The sequence below is a fragment of the Apium graveolens genome, chromosome 5 (genome assembly GCF_009905375.1).
Source record: "Apium graveolens cultivar Ventura chromosome 5, ASM990537v1, whole genome shotgun sequence".
Taxonomy (NCBI): domain Eukaryota; kingdom Viridiplantae; phylum Streptophyta; class Magnoliopsida; order Apiales; family Apiaceae; genus Apium; species Apium graveolens.
This window is the reverse complement of record NC_133651.1, coordinates 259,503,303-259,523,461: the sequence shown is the minus strand read 5'-3', so window position 1 is coordinate 259,523,461 and position 20,159 is coordinate 259,503,303.

Genomic DNA, 20,159 nt, shown 5'->3' with positions numbered 1-20,159 from the left:
GAATTGAGCAGTTTACCAATATAGATAAAGCCCGAGACTCATGCACCACTGTCCTCACCATAGCTAAATTCCAAAATTCGTTGAGAACATCCATGTACAAAATATGATTAGCAGGTATGGCACCTGCAAAGTATGTCTGAGACAGAAACTTGAAAAAGCTCTTGAAGCTGTCAGGAGCTTGATTAGCATCTATGAAAGCTAGGTAGTTGGTGCCCTCCTTTGGGATGAAAGCTTTAACACTGTTTGATGCCATTGTAAGTGTTTGAATTTGAGTGGGTAAGAGATTCGAAAGAGAAAGAGTTTAAAATGAGAGAGAACAATTAAGATTTGTAAAAGCTAGGTCACTTGAGATCTCGAAAGCGTAAAGAGGGGTTATGTCGAGATGTCTGGGTATTTATAGAAAAAGGAAAATTACTTATCGTGAAGTAGAAATAAATGTTTGGGATTTGTTTATCGAGAAGTCACATGAGAAAATAGATACATATCGATATGTCACTTTCCTGACTCTTATCTAGAACTAGATAGTGACTTATCGAGATGTCAAGTAAATAACCAGTTTTCCTGAATGGACCGAATATTTCCAATTTTTATTTGAATAAATCAAAATAAAATTAGAATGATTTTATATCAAAAGTATTTTATGAAAATAATTTATTAAATTAAATTATTCCAGTTCTAAGTTATCGAGAAGTCTAAAATGTATACTTGTAGAGAACTCTATGAATTAACATATTTCGAGATCTCTACAACACTTATTGAGATCATAATGAGGCTTTTCGAGAAGTCCTTCGATAAGTCTAGTTCTGGACTTATCGAGAACTTAGTTCTCTATATACTTTTGTTCTTTTTGGTTCAGTCTTATGTTAAGTTCACATATTGAAAATGTAAATTAACATTTAGACAGTTTTCTTAGAATTTGAAAAATTCCAAGATAAATTTTGAATTTTGAAAAATAAATATAGAGAATTCTGAAATATTTATAACTCATATTTCAGTTAAATTCCAATTAAATCAAATTAATTTTGTTTCACGAGAAATTAATCTGCTGCAACATATTAGATGAGTTCTTGCCTTTAAGATGAAGAATTTGTTAGTGTTTGTGCCCTAGAGACAACACTATGATATTTTAATTTAAGACATTAGGATTATTAATGTTTATGTTCATCGATTATTCTCTTTATAATTTATTAATTCTTAATTTACTGCGATATACATGTTATATTAATAAATGTCCTTGGAATATGATATGCAATTCTATATCTCTAAGTACGTGACTTAGAAATGAGATTATGAGAATAGTATCAATATTCCTAAAGGTCCCTAGTCGAGTATTATTATTAAGGGACAATAATAATGCATTAATACTGGTTTGTTTGTTGACTGATGATCACATCTCATTGATCATAGGTATAGTGATACTAAAGTCAAAAATACAGGCATATGTATATGTACATGGTGCTGGACAGACCCAATATGAGATTCTACATGTCTATTGTGTCATAAGTAATTCTCACAGTGACAATAATGTAATGGTCCTTAGATCTGAAGTCATTATATTTCTATACGAGCATTAATATACATTGATTCCATTAAAAGTTATCCTTGACCGGGTAATGATAAAAGTGGACATTGGGTATAATATGAATCGTATGAGAAATAAGAATGATCTAGATGGGATTTAACCCTCCTATTTTAGGAGTGATATTATTGGCCTCTTGTGTGAGCTAGACTATGAAATGCATGGCCTGGCCATACTCAAATGTTGATTTGATATGGTAGTCTACTCATTGATCAAGGAAACTTGGATTAAACTATGAGAGGATGACACATTACATGCCTCTAGTTTAATCTCTAATATTTGGTTAAAGGGATTATATTATATTATACATTATTCACAAAAGGTTTAATCGATCACCGATTCAATTATTATTACTTGGGTAGCAATGATGTATTACTAGATGCCGCTCATTATTTACGATTTTAAATTAGATTTAAAATTCGTTGCCAATGTAATAATAACCTATAGGGTCACACACTAAGAATGCTTGAAGGATTATTTAATTTAAATTGTATTTAAATTATATTAAAGTAATTCGAATTATTTATAATATTAATTAAGTATGACTTAATTAATTATATAAATATTGATATTCGAATTTACTAATATTAATTATTAAATTTATTTGTTAAATAATTAAGTGAGACTTAATTATAATACAAATAGGAGTTTTGAATTAATAATAACTCCTAATTAGTTAAGAGTTATAATTTATTTTTCTACTCTATATATAATATCTCTTGTGTGGCTGATTTTGCAAGTAAGACTTTTACTAAAACCCTAGCCACCAAGAGAGAAGATGGATGATCAATTAAGTCATCGACGGATGATCTAAAAGTCGACGGATGATCATATCAAGAATTCAAACATCAGTTGAACAGTGAAAGCTGACACACAGCCGTCGAGTTGGATACAAACACATTGTGGAAGCCCATTAACTGGGTAATAGAGGACAAAAAGCAGCAAAGATTAAGACTGTTAGATTTTATATTTGTTCAGTCTTTTTGACTTTATAATCTTGGTATTATATAAACCAAGAGAGTAGCAAATAGAAAAATAACTGAGATAGCTGAGAAACACAAAAACAGAGAAATCTTTGTAAGCATAATCTTTAGCATTTCCTGTATTCTCAGCAGTTCTATTTTGTAAGCAGCTGTGAGCACTTCTGCACACAGAGTCCTCCCGATATATTATATATATCTCTGGTGGAATTGTTTAAATCCACCAGAAAGTTTTTTAAAGACTCTTGTTTTTAATTACTTGTGTTTTGATTCATTTAAGTTTATATTCCGCATTGTGCTAATCAAAACAAATATATCAATAATCGAGTTGAACATTTTTATTTCAAGAAAAAGGTTCAAGAATTCCATTCAACCCCCCTTCTGTAATTCTTGCTACATTGTTAAGGGGCTAACAATTGGTATCAGAGCAAGCTCTTAATCTACAAAGAGTTTAAAGATCAAAACAATTCAGCAAGATGAACAAGAAAGATGTTGGAGTCAAGATTCCTTTTCTTGATAAAGATAATTACCATCATTGGAAGGTAAAGATGCATCTTCACATGCTCTCTCAAGATGAGGCCTATATGGACTGCATAGAAAGAGGCCCTCATGTTCCAATGAGAGCTGCAACAGGAAATGAGCCATCTGTTCCAAAGCCAAGGCATGAATGGTCTGATCTTGACATTGAACAAGTCAGGAAAGATAAAAAGGCCATGAACATTCTGTTCAATGGTGTTGATGCAGACATGTTTGATAACATCATCAACTGTAAGACTGCCAAGGAAGTTTGGGACACAATACAGGTAATCTGTGATGGTACTGAGCAAGTAAGAGAAAATAAAATGCAGCTCCTGATTCAGCAATATGAGCATTTTCACAATGAAGAAAGTGAATCACTCACTGACATTTTTAGTAGATTCCAAAAACTACTAAATGCTCTTAAGTTGCATGGAAGAGTCTATCAGACTAAAGACTCCAATATGAAATTTCTCAGATCTCTTCCAAAGGAATGGAAACCAATGACAGTCTCATTGAGAAACTCACAGGATTATAAGGATTTTACTTTAGAGAGACTTTATGGCATTCTGAAAACCTATGAGCTTGAGATAGAGCAGGATGAAAGAATGGAGAGAGGAAAGAAGAAAGGAGGATCCATTGCACTAGTTGCTGATCTGGAAAAGGAGAAGGAAGTGAAGATGGAAGCTGTGGAATCAACTTCAAAGGTCTGTGAAAGCAAGGGTAAGGGGCTAGCTGCAGAAAGTGAAGATTCATTGAGCCAAGATGACATGGAGGACATTGATGAGCACCTAGCATTCCTTTCAAGAAAATTTGCCAAGCTCAAGTTCAAAAAGAACTTTGGAGCAGCCAAGCCAAATAGAAACATGGTGGATAAGTCAAAATTCAAATGTTTCAAATGTGGCCTGGCAGGGCATTTTGCAAATGAGTGTAGAAAGTCAGATTCCAGTAAGAAAAGATTTGAGTCTGTAGATTATAAGCAAAAATACTTTGATCTACTCAAACAAAAGGAAAGGACTTTTATTACACAAGAGAATGACTGGGCAGCTGATGGCTTGGATGAAGATGAAGAGGTCAGCTATGTCAATCTAGCCCTTATGGTCAAGTCTGATGAAACAGAGACAAGTTCCTCAAGCAATCAGGTAATCACTACAAACCTTGCACATTTATCTAAAGCTGAGTGTAATGATGCCATAAATGACATGTCTACAGAATTGTATCATTTGCGTGTTACACTTAAGTCCCTCACTAAAGAAAATGCTAAAATCAAAGAAAACAACTTGTTTTTAAGTGAGAGGAATAATGTGCTTGAGTCTCAGTTTGTTGAGTTTGAAAAACTGAAAAATGAGTGTAGGATTGCCACGGAGGAATTAACTGAGTCCTTGAAAAAGGAAGAAATTTTAAAGAAGCAGCTCGATCGTGAACAAGAGGTGATTAAAGCATGGAAAACATCCAGAGATGTTCATGCTCAAATCACCAAGGTTCAAGGAATTGTGTCTTTTTATGATGAAGCCTGGAAAAAGAATAAGGAGAAACTAGAACCTATTTTGGTAGATGGGTTGCTGACAGATGTAGACTCGACGGATGATGAGGACTATCCGTCAGATAACAAAAAATGTTATCCGTCGAATGATAAAAATCCTCATCCGTCGGCTGTAAGCAAACCCATTAGCAAAGCAAAATTAACCAAGTTAAATGATAAGTATGGGTCTGTTTCCAAGAACTTTGTTTCAGGAGAGTCAAGTCAAGCTAAGAAAGGGAAAAAGGCTAATGTTGGTCACATGACTGTCAAACAGTTAAGTGACAGACTTGAGAAAATAGAGGTAAAAACAGAGACTGAAAAGAAAAACAATAGGAATGGTAAAGTAGGGATTAACAAACAGAATAACTACAGACCTGATAAATATGCTCCTAGAAAGATCTGTGTCAAGTGTGGTAGTGTAAATCATTTGTCTGTTAATTGCAAATCTGCCATGCCTACTCCCATGTCTGTTCAGTCTCAATTTCCTAACATGAATGCCATGCCTCCCATGCCTGTTAATGCTATGCCTACACAGAATATGAATGCACAATTTGCTAATATGCCATTTGCACCTAATCCATATTATGCTGCATACGATATGCCTCAAATGTCATTTAGCATGCCTTACTGGAATAACATGTTTACACCAAGCATGCCATTTCCTGTTAGCCATAACATGCATGATAATTCTGTTGCATCTAGTGGTTTCAAAGGCCCAACCCAAATGACTAAGGAATAATCTGAAATTCCTAAGTCAAATGAGTTAAGACCTAAGAAACAGAAGAAGAAAGCTAACAAGGCAGGACCCAAGGAAACTTGGGTACCAAAATCAACTTGATTTGATTTTGATATGTGCAGGGAAACAGAAGGAATCTTTGGTACTTGGATAGTGGTTGTTCAAGACACATTACTGGTGATTCTACCCTGCTCACAGAGTTTAAGGAGAGAGTTGGCCCAAGTATTACTTTTGGAGATGACAGCAAAGGTTATACTGTGGGATATGGCTTGATATCAAAGGACAATGTCATCATTGAAGAGGTTGCCTTAGTGGATGGTCTCAAACACAATCTGTTGAGTATCAGCCAGCTTTGTGACAAAGGCAACTCCGTAACCTTCAACAAAGAAGCCTGTGTTGTGACTAACAATCAAAACAATAAAGTGGTTCTCACTGGTGTGAGAAGAGGAAATGTGTATCTAGCTGACTTCAACTCAACTAAAGCAGAATCTGTAACTTGTCTTCTCAGTAAAGCAAGTCAAGATGAAAGTTGGCTATGGCACAAGAAGCTATCCCATTTAAACTTCACGACCATGAATGAGCTGGTAAAGAAAGAGCTAGTTAGAGGCATTCCTCTAGTGGAGTTTACAAAGGATGGACTGTGTGATGCCTGCCAAAAAGGGAAGCAGATCAAAGCATCATTCAGGAAGAAACTTGATTCATCAATTGAAGAGCCTCTGCAACTCCTTCACATGGATTTGTTTGGACCAGTCAATGTATTGTCAATTTCAAAGAAAAGATTTTGCCTAGTAATTGTAGATGATTTCTCAAAGTTCTCTTGGAATATTTCCCGAAGTCTAAAGATGAGGCTAGTGAAATCATCATCAATCACATAAGGCAAGTTAACAATCATCCTGATTTCAAAGTTAGAAGAATCAGGAGTGACAATGGAACTGAGTTCAAGAACTATGTCATGAGAGCATTTTGTGAGGAAAATGGGATCTTGCATGAGTTTTCAGCAGCAAGGACTCCACAACAGAATGGAGTAGTGGAAAGAAAGAATAGATCTCTTATTGAAGCTGCAAGGACAATGCTTGAAGAATCAAAATTACCAACATATTTCTGGGCTGAAGCTGTAAACACTGCATGCTACACTCAGAACATCTCTCTGATTAATCAAGCAAAATGCATGACACCTTATCAATTGTTCAAGAACAAGAAGCCAACTCTAAACTTTCTTCATGTCTTTGGCTGTAAATGCTATATTCTGAGAAATCAAACTGATCAAAATGGGAAGTTTGATGCTAAAGTAGATGAAGGAATTTTTGTTGGATATGCTGTTGGTAAAGCATATAGAATCTACAATCTAAGAACCAACATTGTTGTTGAATCTATACATGTTGTATTTGATGATAAAAAGATTAAAGGACTAAAAGATGGAGATTACCATGAAAGCCTCAAATTCGACAATGTTGAGATGGTCAGTGATGAAAGTGATGATGAGAGTGATCAAGAACAATGTCTAAGGATAATGCAGACAAATCTACCACCAATGAAGCACATAACTCAACATCCGTCGAGTTACATAATGTTTCATCCGTCGGAAGGCAATCTGTGTTATCCGTGGGAAGACAACCTGCCTCATCCGTCGGTACTCAAAATTCACCATCCGTCGGGTTATCTAAAGGAGCAGGAAATCAAGGAAGGTCACCCATAGAAAGTACCCCTTTCTCAAATTAAAGATCCACAAACTCAGGGGGAGTTTCTAGCAATCAAAACTCAATCACACATCAAGACAACATTGAGGTCTCTTCATCTAGAGCTAATTTACCTCAACCAAGGAAATGGACAAAAGATCACCCCTTTGAACTGATTATCGGTGATGTTTCTTCTAGAGTTCAAACCAGAAGAGCAACTCAAGAAGAATGTCTATACAGCAGCTTTCTGTCAAAGGAAGAACCAAAGAAGGTAGCTTTGTTAAATCCTGATGGGATTTTAGCTATGCAGGAGGAGCTAAACCAATTTGAAAGGAATAAAGTTTGGAAGTTGGTACCCAAGCCTAAAGGAAAGAATCCAATAGACACCAAATGGGTATTCAGAAACAAGATGGATGAAAATGGCATAGTAGTAAGGAACAAAGCCAGATTGGTTGCTAAAGGCTATTGCCAGCAAGAAGGAATATGTTTTGATGAAACATTTGCTCCTGTTGCAAGACTTGAAGCCATCAGAATCTTCTTAGCCTATGCAGCCCATGCCAATTTCAAGGTCTATCTAATGGATGTCAAAAGTGCCTTTCTGAATGGAGATTTGGAAGAAGAAGTGTATGTTAGTCAACCTCCTGGCTTTGAAGATCCAAATTTTCTAGAGTATGTCTATTATCTACTGAAAGCACTTTATGGACTGAATCAAACACCTAGAGCCTGGTATGACACTTTGTCAAAGTTCCTTTTGGAAAATCACTTCACAAGAGGTACTGTAGATAAAACTTTATTTTTCAGAATTGTTAATGACTCTAGCATACTTGTTCAAATTTATGTAGATGATATTATCTTTGGCTCTACAGATGAGAAACTTTGTAAAAAGTTTGCCAAACTGATGCAAAGTAAGTATGAAATGAGTATGATGGGAGAACTAACTTACTTTCTTGGTTTACAAGTTAAGCAAGTTAGTGATGGAATATTCATTAGTCAAACTAAATATATTTTTGATCTTTTAAAGAACTTTGATCTAATGGATTGCACATCTGCAAAAACTCCCATGACCACTGCAACTAAGCTTGAACTAAACACTACTGAAAAGTCTGTGGATATTTCAAGCTATAGAGGCATGGTTGGCTCACTTCTGTACTTAACAGCTAGTAGGCCAGATATAATGTTTGCTACATGTTTATGTGCTAGATTTCAGGCTGATCCTAGAGAGTCTCACTTGATAGCTATCAAGAGAATTTTCAGATATCTCAAGGGAACACCAAAACTTGGCATTTGGTATCCTAGAGATTCTGGTTTTGATCTAACTGGTTATTCAGATGCAGATTATGCAAGTTGTAGAATTGATAGAAAGAGCACAACAGGAACCTGTCAATTTTTAGGAGACAAGCTTGTGTCCTGGTTCAGTAAAAAGCAAAATTCAGTTTCTACTTCTACAGCTGAAGCTGAATATATTGCTGCTGGCAGTTGCTGTGCACAGATTTTATGGATGAAAAATCAATTGCTAGACTATAGTTTGCAAGTTGAAAGGATTCCTATTTTCAGTGATAACACAAGTGCAATTGCCATCACTGAAAATCCAGTGCAACATTCAAGGACAAAGCACATAGACATCAAGTACCATTTCATTAGGGAACATGTAATGAATGGTACTGTAGAGTTACATTTTGTTCCAAGTGAGAAGCAACTTGCAGATATTTTTACCAAGCCACTGGATGAATCCATATTTTCTAGGTTGGTAAGTGAGTTAGGTATGCTTAATTACTCTTGAATTTATCTGAGTTATTTTGCAAGTTGAAAAGTAGCCAGAAATTTAACTAATTTTTTAGTCTTGGATGAAATTTTTGCTAAGTCAAAATTTTCATCTCGACGGATGACCATTATACATCGAGTTGAGTCATCCGTCGATATACAATGTGCAAATAAAAATCAATTATTTTTCTGGAATCTTTTAATACTCGACGAATAACAGTTTATCCTCATCCATCGAAGTGTCTAAATCTTAACCGTTAATTCCCTGAACATTATCCATCGAGTATACTTACAGTTTGTAAGCATTACACGACGGATAATGGGTGGAATTTTTACAGTTTATTTTTAAACGACTATTTTAGGCAATTTCTATTGGGTAATTTACTTTTCTTTATTATTTTCATCTGTTGTGTTTGAGGAAGTATAAAAGCCTATTTCATTCTAATCATTTTCTTTTATCATTCTCAATTCAACTGCGTTTATTTCATTCTCTCTCAAGCAAAAATCCTCTTTCTCGTTAAGCTTTAATTCTCTAACAATGGCACCCGTAGTAAAGATCATGTCACAGACCGGGTTCATCTATGAGAAGAACAACTTCACTGCTTTGGTCAATAAGGGTATCCAGCAATCAGAAGACTATCACAGGATGACGGACTTCGTGAAAAACTGTAAACTAAGTTATGCCATGCTGGAATCACCCACAATTTACTGTGAAGTTGTTGAAGAGATGTGGACAACAATAATCTACAACTCTACTGACAAAACCATCACTCTAACTATCAAAGATAACGAGTTCTGTATCAATAGTAATGTAATAAAAGCTTGTTTCAAGATTCCTGATGATAATGTAACTGCACCACACACTGACACTGATATTGTCAATATGCTCAATTCCATTCATTATGCACTTCCTACTACAAAACTAAGTGACATTAGAAGACTAGGTCTTAGGAAGGAATGGAGTTACATGTGTGATGTTGTAACTAAAGTCTTTTCTGGAAAAATCAGTAATTTTGATTCTGTGAACATTTCCATGCTTAACATTCTATACATGCTAGTTACAGACAAATTTTACAATTTCAGTGACCTTATTGTGTATGAGTTAGGTTTTAAACTAGGTGACTTAGCCAAAAGAGGAAAGAATGTTTACTATGCTAGATTTTTTATGCTTTTGCCTAACCATCTTTGTCAAGAGATTGTACTTGAGAACCCAAACAACAAATTGGCTTGTTGGGTTCAAGAGAGAAGAATCATTGCAGAATTGAACAGAGCCAACCATCACAGGGATGTGCCAATGTTCTATTTCCCTGCAATGCAGACACCTCAGGTAAGTGAGGTAAGTTCATCCATACCCTCAACCATTCCAAACTCCTCTAATTCTTTGAGTTCAGACATAGCTGTGGCAACTGTGACAATGACCAAACAGTTGCCTACCAAAGCTGCCAAAACAACTGTAATTTCCAAATCCAAATCAAAGAAAACCTCCTCTGGTATCTCTCAAAAGGTACAAGTTGAAAAATCTACCAAAGCCAAATAGGGGAGTGTGAAGGAGGGACAGATAGGTGAGGGAAGGGGTGAACATCAAAGAAACCCCAAGGATAAGGTTGGAGAGATGAGTGAACCCCAGCCCAGCCACACTACAGTTTCCCAACAAACTGTAGTGCTTAAAAAGGACAAAAGCTCACTTCTAGCTGCATCCTCCCAAAAGGATGTGGCTATTAAACAAAGCTCTCATCCAAGAGCACAGGCCAAGAGGGTTAGGGACACAAGCTCACCCCAAACTTACACTTGAAAGAAGAAATCCAAAACAACTGGGGATGCACAGGGCACACACACAGTGCAAACTGGTGCTAAAGACAGTCCCTGCACCTTCTCAAATTCAGATTGATGTGGCTCCAACAAATGTGGAGTCACAGCCAAAATCTCTCGTTATAGAAGCCACTGAAACACCATACTCACCAACTAACTCACTGGAAGTGGACATGATAAACACTTCAATTCCCGATTCCCCTTCTTTAACTCTGTTGGGGAAGCCAAAATCTAGTGTAAGTGAGCATCATCTTTTAGATGATTTGTTGGCTCACTTACCAATTCTTTCAGATTCTATTGTGACATCTGTGCCTCAAATAACTTCAATCAACACAGAGTCTACAATAGTTTCTCTTCCCACCTCATTCATTTCTACTCTCTCGATGGATATTGCTCATCCGTCGAGTAGTGATTATATCCCGACGGATAAGCTTAACAGCAGTTATTTGTCGGATAGCTTTACCACTCACCCGACGGATATCACTTATCCGTCGAGTGTCTCTGCACAACTTCAAACTTCAATAATCTCAAGTGCAGAAGATTTAGTGGTAATACAATCACTCTTAGGACTGAGAGAGGAGAGTGTATTGAGTGAGAGGCTGGGTTGCTCCCAGGCAAAAGGAGAGGAAAAGAGTGAATCTCAGCAATCCATTTCTTCAGGATTGGCAAAAGTGAGTGAGAGGAGTCCCACCTTAGTAGGTGAAGGTGAGGGTGTGAGGGTGGGGAGCCAGGGTGAGACCCTGATGCAACAAAAGAGAGAATATGAGAGAAAGGCAGGTACAGGAGAAATAAGGATGGATCTAGCCATTGCTAGTGAGTCAATGATTGTGGATGATATTGAAAAGGAAAGACAATTTTAGCAACATTACAAAGCTGCAATTGATAACATTTCCTTGAATGCTGACACTTTTACTCACCCTGTTCCAGCCTATCAATTGTTGGCTGCTCAGGGCAATGTGGAGGCAGAACAGACTTTGAATTTAGTGCACATCACAGAATCTCTTCAAAGAGATAAAGCTGCTGTTAACAGGATGCCTTCTCAAGCTGGAGAGCCATCTGAAGAATTTGGAGTAAATTGTAATGATGATGACTCTGGTTCTTTGGATGGAAGCATGAACTTAGGGGGAGCTGAAGGCCCAAGTTCTGCTTTAAGTTTACCTGAATGGGCATGGGCAAAGGAATCTACACCAGGACAATTTGAGGTGTGTTTGGTCAAACAAGTAATGGCTATTCAACAAGCCCTTCAGAAAACCTCAGATGCTGGTACCAAGGCTATTCTTCAAGCTTACCTAGACTCTCTACATCTAATGAAGATCCAGCACTTAAGACAGAATCTCAGTGTAGATGAATTGAAAAGAGATATAGCTGACTTGAAAACCTATAACTCTGAGAAGCTGGATTCAGTAATGCCATATGGTACCATGCAAGATCTACTACAAAGATTGAGGAGGGAATCAGAATCTGAAAAGAAGTTAGCCAAGCTGGAAAACAGAGTTCAAGTTATTGAAGATTCAGTGGCTATTCTTCTTCAAAATCAACAGACTCAGACAAATCATCTCATGCAACTGGCTAGAGCACAAGGCCTAACTCCTCAACTTGATGATAACAAAAAGGGGGAGAGAGAATCAAGTAAGGGGGAGAAAGGACCAACAGAGGGGGAGAAACTTCTAGTACAAATCAGCAAAGTAATTGTACCTTCAATTACTATCTCCAAGCCACTAGTTGCAGATGGTATAGATCTAATTAAAGCAGCAGCAGCAAATTTGAAAGTTGCTGAAAAAGGAAAGTTGAGTTTAATCAACTGGGAAAAGATTGATGAGGAAATTCAGAAAAAGTTTGAACTAGTCAAGGAGCCAGTTAAGTCATCTATCCATCACTCTCATGTCAAGCCAATCAGTGTGAATGAGATGAGCATGAACTATCTGGAGAAATGACAATCTTCCTGCATCAAATCACAAAAGGCTGAAATAATTCTCAAACCAAGGGCAAATTATCCAAAGTCATCTTTGAAGAATCCCTTGGATACTGTGTATGAGACACCCAAGCCTGATGAAAAGAAGCTTCTGTCAAGATCCATTGTCTTCTATAAAGATCCAGCTGATTCAGCCTCAAAAAGGAGAATTGCTAAGATATTCAGAAATGGAAAGGAAATTTGTGTGGTAGCTGGACATCCACAGTTTGCTCAAGCAAAGAAAGAAGAAAAAGCCAGATTAAAGCAGGAAAAGAGGCAAGCTGCTCTAGATGCAAAGAAGTCTAAACAAAAGAAAGAACAGATTGCTATCTTGGCCAAGCTACAGGCTGTAAACTCTTCTCAACAAATTCCCTCTCAACCATCTGAAACTGCTGAATCAAAGAAGAAGATCGAAGAACTGAAGAAATCCCCAAGAAAGAAAGAACTGGCTAGAAGAACAAAAAGGAAACTGGATGTTATTGACAAGAAATTGGAAGATCAATTTCCTAAGGAATCCACTCAAGCTAAAACTCAAGCATCAAAGCCCTCTGTGGTATTTGAAGACATAAGGGTGGTGGACCCCTACAGGAACATACATGGAAAGCCTATTGTGCCAAAGGATGAGCCAATAGAGTGGGATAAATTACCAATTCCTGACTTCAACTTACCAATCCTTACCAAGCCAAAAAGGACAAAATCAAGGGCAGTCAAGAAAGTGAAGCTGTCACCTCTCAAATCCAAGTCAGTAGTCAAAGCTCAACCCAAGGTCAACAGGGGAGACTACTTGTACTTGTGTGACATCAAAGAATTCTCAGATCTAAACCTTTATCTGGATAAACTGGATGAAGTAAGGGCAATTGATGCATACAGAAACCTACCTGAAAGGTTGGTGTTCAAGTACAAAGGAGGAAGGGAGATGCAGTGGCCTCTTCACAGGATACTTCAAGAAAGCCAAGCTGTGTTGATCAAAGTCTATTCATCCTTCAAGAAAAACTTTGGATTCAATGTAACTGCAAGAAGACTAGTATTGAAGAAGATTGAAGAGCTGAGGAGTGTTAGAGCTAAGGATGCACTCCCAAAGACTCTAATCATCCCATACACAGGGAGAAGAGTGCATCTAAGGCCCTACTTGCTGATGGAATTCATGGATGACAAGGGTGTGAGAAGATTCTTCAGACTAGAAGACCAATTGAGTATCTCTAGCAATGAGACTCTCTTGGAGATGCAAGAAATGCTAGATCTCTCAGAATCTGATGAACTAGAATTCCACAGGCAGCTCCAGAATCAAATTAAAGAAAACAACAGAAAGCTTGGAAGAAGATCCAGACCTTCAAAAAACTAGAAAAATCTGCTCAGGCTAGAGGAGCATCTTGAACTGATTGTGAGCCAAACCTTGTACATTTTGTTTAATTGAAGCACTTTTAGTTTTATCTACTTATCTATAAAGATATATGATTAGGATGTTTTGTTATCATCAAGTGTCTCCTAATTTATGGCTACAATTCCAGTAGACATAAATTGGGGAAGATTGTTGTGAATATGTTGTGTACTTGATGATCACTTAAACAAAACATCTAAGTAGATTTTACTTAGTGATATAATGTAGCACTCGACGGATAAGAATTATAGTCCCGACGGATAACTCATTATAGTCCCGACGGATGATTAACTTATTATCCATCGAGTGAGGAGCTTATGTAATAATAAGTTTGTAGCACAGTGATGTATGCACCTTTGTATAAAATCTGTAGTAGCATATAAGTCATGTTGACTTTATCTAGATATGCAGAATAGGTTGATTAATTCTACATAAGTAATGTCTTATAATTCTGTATAAGTGAAATGAAGTCAAGTGCCAAAATAGCTATCGACGGATGATTAACAAAGCCTTCGACGCATAATCAAAAGACTATCAACGGATGTTTAACATAGCAGTCGACGGATGATCAATTAAGTCATCGACGGATGATCTAAAAGTCGACGGATGATCATATCAAGAATTCAAACATCAGTTGAACAGTGAAAGCTGACACACAGCCGTCGAGTTGGATACAAACACATTGTGGAAGCCCATTAACTGGGTAATAGAGGACAAAAAGCAGCAAAGATTAAGACTGTCAGATTTTATATTTGTTCAGTCTTTTTGACTTTGTAATCTTGGTATTATATAAATCAAGAGAGTAGCAAATAGAAAAATAACTGAGATAGCTGAGAAACACAAAAACAGAGAAATCTTTGTAAGCATAATCTTTAGCATTTCCTGTATTCTCAGCAGTTTTATTTTGTAAGCAGCTGTGAGCACTTCTGCACACAGAGTCCTCTCGATATATTATATATATCTCTGGTGGAATTGTTTAAATCCACCAGAAAGTTTTTTAAAGACTCTTATTTTTAATTACTTGTGTTTTGATTTATTTAAGTTTATATTCCACATTGTGCTAATCAAAACATATATATCAATAATCGAGTTGAACATTTTTATTTCAAGAAAAAGGTTCAAGAATTCCATTCAACCCCCCTTCTGTAATTCTTGCTACATTGTTAAGGGGCTAACACTTTTCTTCAGCCTGTTTCTCAATTTTTTTGATGTGTGGATTTTCATCTTTAGAATGCATAAACTCTACCCATGTGTACCTTAAGTAGTCATCCACCACAATAAATGCATATTTCTTTTTTGAAATTGATAAGACTTTAACTGGTCCAAACAGGTCCATGTGAATAAATTGCAAGGGTGCACTTATGGAATTCACTGGTTTGCTCTTGTGACTAGACCTTATCATTTTGCCTTTTTGACAAGCCTCACAAACTTCATCTTGAATAAACTCCAGATTTGGCATGTCTCTCACTAACTCCTTTTTAACCAAGGTATTAATTGCATTGTAATTCAGGTGAGAGAGTTTCTTGTGCCACAACTTGCTTTGCTCAATAGATGCCTTGGTGTAGAAGCAACAAATTCATCCTTATTTGCTGAGTATAATTCTGTAACAAACAAGCTTCCCTTTCTTGCTCCTTTCAAAGTAACTTCACAAGTCTTTTTGCTGATAATTGAGCAGTCTCCTTTGTCAAATGAAACCTTGAATTTCTATCTTTGAATTGACTGACACTCAGGAGATTCACTTTAAGACCAGCTACCAGTGCTACATCTTTAATGATAACATTTTCAGAAACTAACTTGCCATATCCCATTGTGAATCCTTTACCATTATCTCCAAAAGTCACCAATGGGCCAACCATCTCCTCAGATTGTGATAACAGGGATTTATCACCTGTCACATGTCTGGAGCATCCACTGTCCATGATCCATATGACTTCTTCATTTTTCCCTGCACACAATGAGGATTAAGTGTGTTTAGCTACCCAAGCAATGTTGGGTACTTTCTTCTTGTTAACAGAATTTACAGAAGTAGAATTTGATGATTCCGAAAGAACAGTGTTCAATGACTAATTTGTATTTTCTGTTTTAGCTATAGATTTAATTTTAACTTCTTTGATATCTACTCTCAGTTTATGACAGATTGTCATCACTTTCATATTATAAAGAATGCAATAAAATTTATCACAGAAGGAATAGGGATCTTCAACATTTGCTTCATTATATTTTCATACTCCCACTTTTGGCTCACTAACAACCATTTTACAAAGGTGGGTTAGATGACTTGTAGAGCCACACTTTTGACATTGTTTCCTGGGAGCATCTGCAGTAAATGCAAAGTTATTGCTCTTGTTTACTCCATTCTTCCCATTCCTGTTCTTCTTATTCTTTCCTGCATTCTCAGTCTTGATTTTTTTGATTGGTGTCTTAGGAACTTGGTTGACCACGGGATTCTTCTTAATTTTAGTAGTAGGAGTGGTTTCTTCATCTTTCTTCTCATTATCTTCATTTGCAAGTTCTTTCTTGATGACCAACTCTTCTTCACTAAAATTGACTTCACATGCCTTGAACAAAGGTGTATTAACTTTTTTCAGCATAACTGGGACATCTTGATTTGCAATTGCTTTACCTTTGTCACCTTCATTTTTCTTATTGTTGTTCAAGGCATTATAGTCCAAACCAATAGTTATGTTAGCACATGATTTATTTTTCTCATGGTACTGTCCAACCAACTGAGATGCATTTCTGAAAGACTTCAATTTTACCTCATTCTTCTCCAACTTTTCCCTCAACATAGCTTCTATTTTACTTGCACACTTGAGCTTGTTCTTCAAATATTCATTTTCTTGCTTGACAGTTTCAAGCTCAACAAGCTGCAGTTCCAAATCTTACTTCTCAATCTCAAGCTTATCATTTATCTATGACATTCTACTCACTTCCTCAGTAGCTGCCACCATGCTTGTGTAGATACGAAACATCTCTACACTCATCTTTTCAACAGTTTCTTTATATTGGCTGGTATTTAAATCAATGGTAGTTAGAGTTGGTACCTCTGATTTTGATGAGGATGATTTTTCCTTGCTCAAGAGCCATAAGTGCATAGTTTCCAAACTCCTCATTCTCATTTTTTTATCAGTGTCATCCCAACTCTTGCCTTCAGCTATGTAAGCCTTTTCTTGCTGTTTCTTCAAGAGAGCTTCATACTTTGCCTCCAATTCCAAATAGGCTTTATCCTTCTTCACTTTCTTAGGATTCCTGCACTCAGTAGCAAAGTGACCCAACTCATCACAGTCGAAGCACCTTATCTTTGATTAGTCAACAGATCCAGTCTTGTAGCCACTTTTGCTACATGAGTTATACTGAGCTTTTGGTTTCCAATTGTTGCTGTTTGAAGACTATCCCTTGTTCTTGAAAAACCTTGGCTTTTTAACCCTTATGTTCGAATATTTTCTAGCCAAGTAAGCCATAGATTGGTCCATCTCATCTAGCTCATCAATGGTGTATAATTCATCTTCCTCTAGCTCCAAAACAATTTGTTTCTGAGGTTCTTTGTTCTTTTGCTCCAGAGCATGAATAAACGGAGCTTGAGCATCTTGTTCATCTTCACTTGCTTGACTGTTATTAACAACTAAGGCACTGGAACCATCAACCACATGTCCTTGGTTATCCTTTAATGACTTTTTTTGCAACATTTCAAGCTCATATGTTTTCAATATCCCATACAAAACTTCCCGTGTCATTCTGCTCAAGTCTCTTCCTTCTCTAATAGATGATATTTTCTGTTCAAGGTGGTCCGGAAGAGCTAGAAATAACTTTAGGTTAACCTCCTCAACTTCATTATATTTATCATGAAGTTGCAAGTCATTTATCAATTTATTAAACCTTTCAAAAACTTTAATAATTCCTTCTTTAGGCTTTGCCATGAAGCCCTCATATCGAGACACAAGTATTCTCCTTTGATTTGATCTAACTTCCTTTGTACCTTCACATAAAATCTTAATCTTTTCCCAGATCTGTTTGGCTATGCCACTGTTGACAATACTGTTGTACATGACTTTGTCAAGTGACTCTATCAGAATTAGTTGTAGGCCACTATCCATTAAGACTTATCCTTTTTAGATTTAGTTTATTTTGAGGGGTCTTTAGGGGCATAATGAGCTGGGATGACCATGTCTCCTTCAATAGATTTATCAACCCTTTCCATGGGAGTAAAAGGGCCATTCTTAAGAACCCGGATATACGCGGGTTGACCATCCTTATGAACATCAGCATCTTCTTTTTCCAAAGTGTATAGTTGAATTTATCAAAGGCTAGTATCTTGATACTGCTTATCTTTTGTGCACTCATACTTCCAAGATCTTTACCTGTTTACTTTCAGTTTTTGCTCTGATACCACTTGTTAGATATTGAGTATAATACTTAGGGGGTGAATGTGTTTCTTTGGATTTTTTAATCTTTTAAAAAATTGGATATTAGATGAACAAAGCAGTTTCTAATTTGCAGAGATATTGTGTTTATCACAAATAAAACAACAAGCACAATATTTCAAAACTCACCTAATTTATATTAATTAAGTTTGTCTTGCTACAAATTTCGTGTTGTTAAAAATATAAGAACTCAGCTTCTTCCTTGAGAGAATACAATAAAATATGAACCTGTTTGTTACTTCTAAACTAAGGACCAGTGCATGCTTTATACACTAGCAACACGAGTTTACAAGACTTGCACTAAAATGTAATAAACTACTTTCTAAAGTAACCTTTTTCTATTTCCATTTCTAGCTTAGCAAATATGTGCAGAATCTTGCAGGTTTGTGACTATCCTTTGTCCAGTTAATCTTGGCCCTTAATCTTGTATTCTCCCAGATGCTTTGTAGACTTTTCAGTCTAGTGAATAGACCATTTGTTGACTGATAATCTTGAATCTTGAACTTATTTGCATTATGTATTTGAGAGGCATATCGAGATCTCCAATTTGTTCTATAGACAAATGACATCTCGATAAGTATAATGACTTATCGAGATATCTGAGTTCTTTATAGGTATATTTGACTTGTTGAGGTCTCTTGATCTTTGCATGTGAAATGACTTGTCGATATGTCTGAGATCTCTACATATAGAATTGACTTGTCGATATCTCTGAGATCTCTATATATATTTTGACTTGTCGATATCTCTGAGATCTCTAATGAGAAATTGACTTGTCGATATCTCCAATTCTTCACATCTTCATTCTGACTTGTCGATATCTCTGAGTTTTCCAATATGCAGAAATGACTTGTTGATATCTCCAGTTCTCTACATGTTTATTTGACTTGTCGATATCTCTGAGACTTCTCTATAAGCCATTTTGGACTTCTCGATAAGTTGTTCTGGACTTCTCGAATGACTTCTCGATATAACTTGATCTGTGACTTATCGATATCTTGACTTAGAAACATTTTTCACAAAATAGTTTTATGCAACTCCAAGCTTCTACACTTTTCTCTGAGGCATGGTCATGGCTTGATCTTCTTCTAGAGTTTATTCCTTAGCTTGAATCTGTTCACAGAAAAATACTCCATTCTAATCTTCTAATCTTCTAACCTTTTTACAGACTCAAGAAATACAACACAGAATATAAAATTGATTATCAAACAACTAAATCTCAAGGTTGTTATTGTGACTTAGTCTTGTTATTGTATAGGCATGTTTTGCACAACATTCAACAACACCATGATCTATTCCATGGGAATGGATGGAGGCTGAAGACTTACAATTTTGGAATGACTACTTTCCCCTACGAATGAAGACATAAGTTAGTACACCTAATCCTTAATTCTACCAAGTAAACCCCTTATAAATCAAACTGAACCTGTCTCAAATACAGTGGCAATTGGTGGTGAATTGTTACTGTCATGAGCTTCACAAACATTCATATCATCGACACGCGTTTGTTGGTCTTGCATTCTGTTCTTACGTTTTTGAAGTTGCATATATGCTTCCATCGTACCCGCTCCTTAATTGGTAGGAACCCTTTATAGCTTTGTAAGATCAGCAGGTAATGGAGGGAGAAGTGGTAGTGGTGGGGGAGGTGGTAATATCTCCCGATCAGCAGCCTTGCAAAAAATACAAAAAAATCATAATTAACTAAATATACCCCTAATCAGTTAATATACTTTTTTTCTGACTAAAAATACACTTTTGAAAAATAAATTATATTAAATTCATACACATGTGTGTTTCCTTAGGCATTATTAACTGAAGAACGGGTTGTTC